This window comes from Myotis davidii, unplaced genomic scaffold (assembly GCF_000327345.1).
Source record: "Myotis davidii unplaced genomic scaffold, ASM32734v1 scaffold89, whole genome shotgun sequence".
NCBI classification, from domain to species: Eukaryota; Metazoa; Chordata; class Mammalia; order Chiroptera; family Vespertilionidae; genus Myotis; species Myotis davidii.
Window position 1 is genome coordinate 4,578,952 of NW_006300372.1, and position 7,007 is coordinate 4,585,958.

A 7,007-nucleotide genomic window follows, 5' to 3' on the forward strand; every position below is an offset into this window, starting at 1 on the left:
GCTGGGCCCCCGGGGTCTGGTCCCGCCCGCCGCCCTGGAGGCGCTCACTAGCCGGGCTGGGGAGATGCCCAACAGGTTCTCCTCGTTGGCAGCCGCTCCGAAATGCAAGGGGCGGGGGGAGATCCTTCCTCCCCTCGGGAGAGGGGGCAGCCGCGACAAAATGGTGCCTTTCTCGACCTGAGCTGCAGGGCGAGATGGCAGGGGCAGGATTCAGGCCGGCCGGGCCCGGGTGAGGGTGCTGGGGCATTAAAAAAACAGACACTGAGAACAACAGAACAAGACAGATAATCCAGAAGTAAACCCATGTATGTAATTTTTGATAAAGGTGCTAAGAGTACAGAATGGAGAAAGGATAGTCTCTTCAATAAATGGTGCTGGGAAAACTGGATATCTCCACAAACAAGAATGAAATTGGACCCTGTCCTACACCATTAAAAAAATCTACTCAAAATGGATTAAAGACTTAAACACAAGACCTAAAACTGTAACACTCTTAGAAGAAGACATAGGGGAAATCTCAGCCGCGATCCGGCACCTGGGCAGCCAGCAGCTCGCTTGCAGGCTCGGGTGAAAAGCAGAGGTGCGCTCTCTCAACCTCCCCCTTCCCGCGCCACGCAGCGGAAGGCGGTGTTTACTCTGCCGCCCACAGCCCCCCCCAGCTTGCAGCATGTCTCCGGACACCCGCGCTTCAGGACAGCAAAGAGAAGGGGGTGGGCTTAGGTAGGCAGGAAGTGGACATCCAGGTCCCTTTGCACACCCCTATGTGGTGCATGCAGTCCCTTGATGGAGTTCAAGGGCAAGGCCTGGGATTCCAAACCTCAACAGAGAGGACAGAATGGGAAAAGAGCTTCTCAGCGCCCAGCTTAAGCCCTCTGTGCTAGGAATAGAAAGGGAAACAGCGGCCAGAAGTTTTCTGCCATCACAACTGAGCTCTTCATTCAAACAGCCATAACAGCAGGCGTTTATGTCTACACAGGCAGAGGGAAGCAGAGGGCTGAGTTGTGTATGAATCCAGTCAACACAGTCCGTCTGAACAGTGCCCCTTCCCTCGCCCTTTGCATTTTGTTTTGGGGAAGTGCTGCAGGTCTTCCTGTGGGTTTTGCTTGTGAAGACAGGACACTGCGGGGCAAGCTTACATTTGCTCTCAACATGCCTGGTCCCTCGGAGCCCTGTGCCCGCAGAGAGCCACTGCCACCCTGAGGGAATTTCAAAGATCCAGTGAATACAAAAAAGAGGCCTGTCTTTCTACTTCAACGAAGAGGAAAATACCGAATTCCCTACCACCCTTACCCTGCTCCCCCAAATTGCCAATTCCGTATTTGAAAGCAAAATTCAATCATTATTGTTATGAAACCAAAATCATGAAGTCACTGGAAAGCCAATTTGAAAAGACATTTCCCCGGTTTCGTCTTGTAGCCGGGATTCGTTTGGGCGGGTGTCATTGTAGGAGGAGACATAAGCAAATGCCTTGCTCAGTTAAGCTCCTGGAGTTTAGCTAGATGAGCCCAGAGGGCCCTGTGAGTTAATTATGTACATACAATGCTTCGGCTAACACCATTTAGAAAGTATTTGAAGTTAAAAACAAAAAGGGGGGGAACAAGTCCTCAACTGAGGCTGGGAATTGCCAATAGGTTTCCATGAAGAATAGATGCTCTGGCAGGTGGAAAATGGAATTGTCCCCTCCTCCAGGAAGCGACAGCATGTCTCTGGAAGGACAGAGTAGGAATATCCTTTGATATGATTGGAGTTCAGCTTGCAAGAGAGTCCATGTTATTCTCATCAGGTGGTTAAGTCTTATGTGCTTGTTTGACTATTCGTTCAAAAGTCACCTAGGACATTCCAGTAACAGATGAAGATTGGTGCACGTTGATTTAATCCTCTTCAGCACCAGTTGCTGAGCCTGGTTTTCCATGTGACAAGCTGTGTCCATCACCAAGGCCGCAGTGGTCAGCTCATCAGTAGTTGTACACTCGAGTTTCTCTTGCAGATTGCCACAACGAGGGACGGGGAGAGTGGGTGGAGTCGGGGAAAGCGAAGTTCATCTCAAAGTGGTGAGAAGACATCTTGCTTTGAGTTGAAATGAGCTTAAGTTGCAGCAGGAGGCTTTGGCAAAATCGTATTTGGGAGATTCTCCCTGTCATCTTCCTGGAACATGTGCTGGGTTGGAACAGAGCTGCGTGATGAATCAGGTAGGCCCAGGCTGTGCTTGAGGAATTTTCCACTGTAACCAATGAAAGGAATGTCCCCTCCATACATCAAGCCTCTGGGCTTCCTACATTTGCTCTTTCATGTTCCCTGAAAAGTTCCTCCTGCATTTATTCAACACTACAGCCCAACCTCCCTCAAGACAAAAGTTTTGGATTAGGTAGATTCAAAGGTTTCTATTTTGTGGATCACGATCACACTTTTCTCCTATGAACAACGGGGAACTAGCCCCTCCACCCAAAACCAAGAAAAATAAAGCTTTGGCTCAGGGCTTTAACACAATGACATGTAGTAAAGGAGGTAAGAGTCTGAAGGAAGCCCTGTACAATCCTTTAGTCTGGTAAGAGGGCGGCATAGACCAGTGGTCGACAAACTCATTAGTCAACAGAGCCAAATATCAACAGTACTACGATTGAAATTTCTTTTGAGACCAAATTTTCTAAACTTAAACTATATAGGTAGGTACATTGTTATTAACTTAATTAGGGTACTCCTAAGGCTTAGGAAGAGCCACACTCAAGGGGCCAAAGAGACTCATGTGGCTCGCGAGCCGCAGTTTGGCGACCACTGGCCTAGACCATTTCTCAGAAGACCCACTGACCTGCTTTCTATTCCTCCAACATGTCAACTTCTTTCCTAAAGCGTTTGGCATTTGCACTTGTCACCCTCTATGCCCCTTCCTTCTGTTCTTGGCATTCCTCAGCATCTCAGCTGAACTGTTCCGATTTTATTGAGAAACACTCTGACAACACCATAGTCCCTGCTGCTGTTTTCTGTCTCTACATCTACGTGGCCTTCTTCATGGCACATTGCATTTTGCAATAGCTGTTTTCTTATTGTTGTTTATCATTTCCTATACATCTCTGATAGTAAGTGTCTAGCACTTAGTAGATGTGCAATTATATTTATTGAATGGAGATAAATATTTCTTGAATGAATAAATTACTGAATTTGTTAAAGTGATATTTAGGTTTAGAGTTCTACCCTTACTAAAGTGCTTGCAATAAAAAAAAAACCCAACCCTGACAACAAAACCTGTTGTAAATCACTAATTTCTAGCTTGTAACTCCTATTCTTATTGAAATAATTGTTCTTACCCATTTTGTAAGCATATGCACACAAAAAAATTTACTGAGCATTTAGTAAATGCCAAGAGTTGTTCTAGGTGCTGGGGATATGGTTAAAACAAAAGTTTCTTCCTTCACAGAACCTAAATACTGTAATCTGAGTTTAATATGTGCTTTCTTAGAAATATAACAAATGCATATCAATCAATAACTATAGCTATATGTTACTATAGCATAGTGTTCACTGCCAAGGTTCCAATATCAGGCAAAGCTGATTTTTAGCCACTTATTGTGAATGTGAGCAAGTTACAAGATCTCCCTAAGCCATGAGTTGCTGTGGGGTTTTTTTTTAATCTATAAATTAGGGAGACAAATACAGGGTGTTCCAAAAAATGTATACACAGCTGATAGCTCCAACTTTTGAAAATGAAATGTATTTTAATAAACACTGCCTTTAGAATTATTCTAAGTGTGTGTACACATTTTGGGGAGACACCCGATACTTCATGGAGTTACTGTAAGGATGAGATGAGATAATGCTTGGAAAGAATACATTACTATTACTCATTGAGTATTTACTATCATCACCACCATCAATAGTAAATCAATATTTAAGCACCTACCACATCAGCTACTGGGATAGGACTGGAGGTTCAGCAACATCGATGCATAAGACGTATAATCAGCCTCTGCTACGTCATGGAACTTAGCGTCTCATTCACAGTTTATGTAAAGGGGCCCACAGGCTTCAAAAGGGTCAGCAGAGGATGCTCTGAAAGCCTGGCCTAATTCAGGCTTGTGCTTGACACAGAAAAGGCCAATTACAAATACACAGCCTTCTTACGTTACACTATTCAGCATGACAGCACGTGGACACATTCTTTTTTATCACCCTTGTCATGGTCCCCTTCCCCCAACACTCCCCTATACCCTTCCCCAAGTTAGATTAGTGCTGCCCACCCTGGAACCTTTCAGGTCATCCTGTCCAATTAGCACATTAAATATCTACAATTTTATTAAAACCTTTGACCTCAGCCAGTCTGGAGATTCTTAATATAGGCTTTAGGTGTCAGACAGTCCTGGTTTGTGTCCCAGCTCAGGCATTTATGAATTTCATGACCTTTGGCAAAGAATCTAACATCTTTGAGCCTCTGCATTTGCAAAATGGAAGAAAAAATAATAGGAACTACTTCATAGGGTTGTTGAGTGGCTTCAGCGACAATGTAAGGAAAGTGCTTACGATAGGCTTGGCCCATTGCCAAGCCTCACTAACATGTCAGTTCTCCTTCCTAGCAGTGGCTCACTGGGGTCTCCATCTGCAGAGAAATGGAGAGACGCACGGCAACTCAATCATTCATGTGAACAAAAGTGACCCAGAAACCTGAATTTTACTGCCTATCAATCCATCTTAATGAGCAGCTAGAAACTGGATGCATGAAATTTTACCCTTTTGCAAAAAGCCCCGTGTAAGCCACAAAGTCCTGTGCAAATGGAAGGAATTAGGATGATCCTCACTTGATTTTCACATTTTGTATGTGCAGAACTAATCACGTGTCTCTATTGGGGAATCTCATGGGATCCCCCTCTAGGATCACTAAGCACCGAATGCACAGCTCTCTCAGTTGGTTTGTGTGCTGAATGCCCAGAGGATGACCTCTAGAATTTCTAGCAAGGTTTGCAATTCCTCTGTGCATGTTACAGCATGTAATGCCACATGAGTGATCTTTTAATGTGGCATTTAATCTAGGAGAAAAAAAACCCAAAACAGAATATCTTGCCCTTAAGATATTGTATTAATTTGAGACTCTGGATTCTTAAATGGACTTCCTCTAATAAAATATTCCCTCAATTTAGGGTATTGATGACACATGAGAAAAGGTATAGCAATCCAAGTGTCCAGATCAGAGAGCCTGAGAGAAAATCTTCTCTTGTCCCTGTACCTTTTCTCATTCAGTGGTTTTAGAATTAAATTTAGGCTATCCTGCCCAAGATGGTCTTATTTTGCATTATGTTTGTAAGGTATAAGATGAAGATTTACAAAAACCAGTTTAACAATACTGTCTAGTACCTGATTACATTTCCCAAAGTAAAATTTCAGTGTAAATTAAACAGAAATATACATTGGGGAATGTAATCAGGTACTAGCTAGTATTTCTTTAAAATGTACCAAATAGTAACACTTTACAGAGTTCATCCAAGGAAAACAATCATGGCTGTGGGCAAAAATCTAGCCATCAGGTTATTTCTCAGAGCATTGTTAATGATCATGAAAAATTGAAAACACATCCGAATGTCCAACAATAGAACTGGCTAGGTAGATTACAGTGTGTTCATATAATAAAAAATTATTGAGCTAATACTTGTTGAGTGTCCATTATGTATAAGTGCTTTAACTAGCATTATCTCATTTAATTCTAACAAAAGCCCTTATAAGGTAAGTACTATTATTACATACATGTTATTAAGGCTAATCAAAATAAATGATATACCCCAAGGCAACTAAACAGGAGCCCGGCTCTGTGTGTTTTGTGGTGTGTGTGTGTTTTGAAGTCAATTTCTATAGTCTTGAGTCTTTTCCAAACTACCCACCACTAGATTCTGATTTATCCCTCTTAGGAATGAATATCCTCTCAGTTGAAAAATCACTGCTATTGTGTTGGTTGAGGATGTGGCAAAATTGGAACTTGCACACACTGCTTGTGGGATTTTCATAATGGAGTAGCCACAAATAGTTCCTCAAAATGTTAAACAGAGTTAGCATATAATGGCAATTTCAGTTCTAGGTATATATGCAAGAGAACTGAAAACACATATTCATCCCAAAACTCGTACACAAATATTTATAGCAACATTATTCATAATAACCCCAAAGTGGAAATGGCCAAAATATCCACCATCTGACAAATGGATAAAACAAAATGCAATATATCTATTGTATATGATATACATGAACCAAATGTATATCCACTGTATATATATTATTGCTACATCATGTATTATTCAACTACAAAAGGAAATGAAGTACTGATAGATGCTACCATATGGACGAACCTTGAAAACATTATACTAAGCGAAAGAAGCCAGTTATAACAGACTGCATACTATATGATTCCAATTATCTGAAATGTTCAGAATGGACAAATCCATAGAGACACAAAGTAGATTAGTGGTTGCCAGGGGCTAGGGTGGGAGGAATGGGAGTAACTGCTAATGAGTTTGGGATTTCTGCTTGAGTGATAAAAATGTTCTAAAATTAGATAAGGGCAATAGTCGTACAACCCTGAATATATTAAAAGCCACTGGATTATATATTTTAAAAGGATGACTTTTTATGGTATGGTATCTCAATAAAGCTGTTATTACAGATTAAAAAATTACTGCTACCATATTTACAATAGCCAATATATGGAAGTAACCCAAGTGCCCATGAACAGACAAATGCATAAAGAAGCTGTGGTTCATACACACAATGGAATATTACTCTGCCATAAAAAGGAATGGAATCTTACCATTTACAGCAACATAGATGGACCTTGAAGGTCTTATGCTAAGTGAAATAATTTAGTCAGAGAAAGACAAATACCATGATGTTTTTTACACACATGGACATTTTCACTTAAAGGAAACACTTTATGGCTTCCCTTTGGCATAACTGAATTGCCAACATCACTACTCTTGCACTTTGGAGTCACTATCAAGTAAAATAAGAGTTACTTGAACACAAGAACTGTGATA

General features: G+C 41.7%; 1 protein-coding gene across 4 annotated transcripts in view; it reads right to left on the bottom strand.

The window, feature by feature from the left end:
* PPP2R2B (protein phosphatase 2 regulatory subunit B, beta) overlaps positions 1-7,007 on the bottom strand; it is a 374,353-nt gene that overhangs the window by 218,188 nt on the left and 149,158 nt on the right. The window lies entirely within an intron of this gene.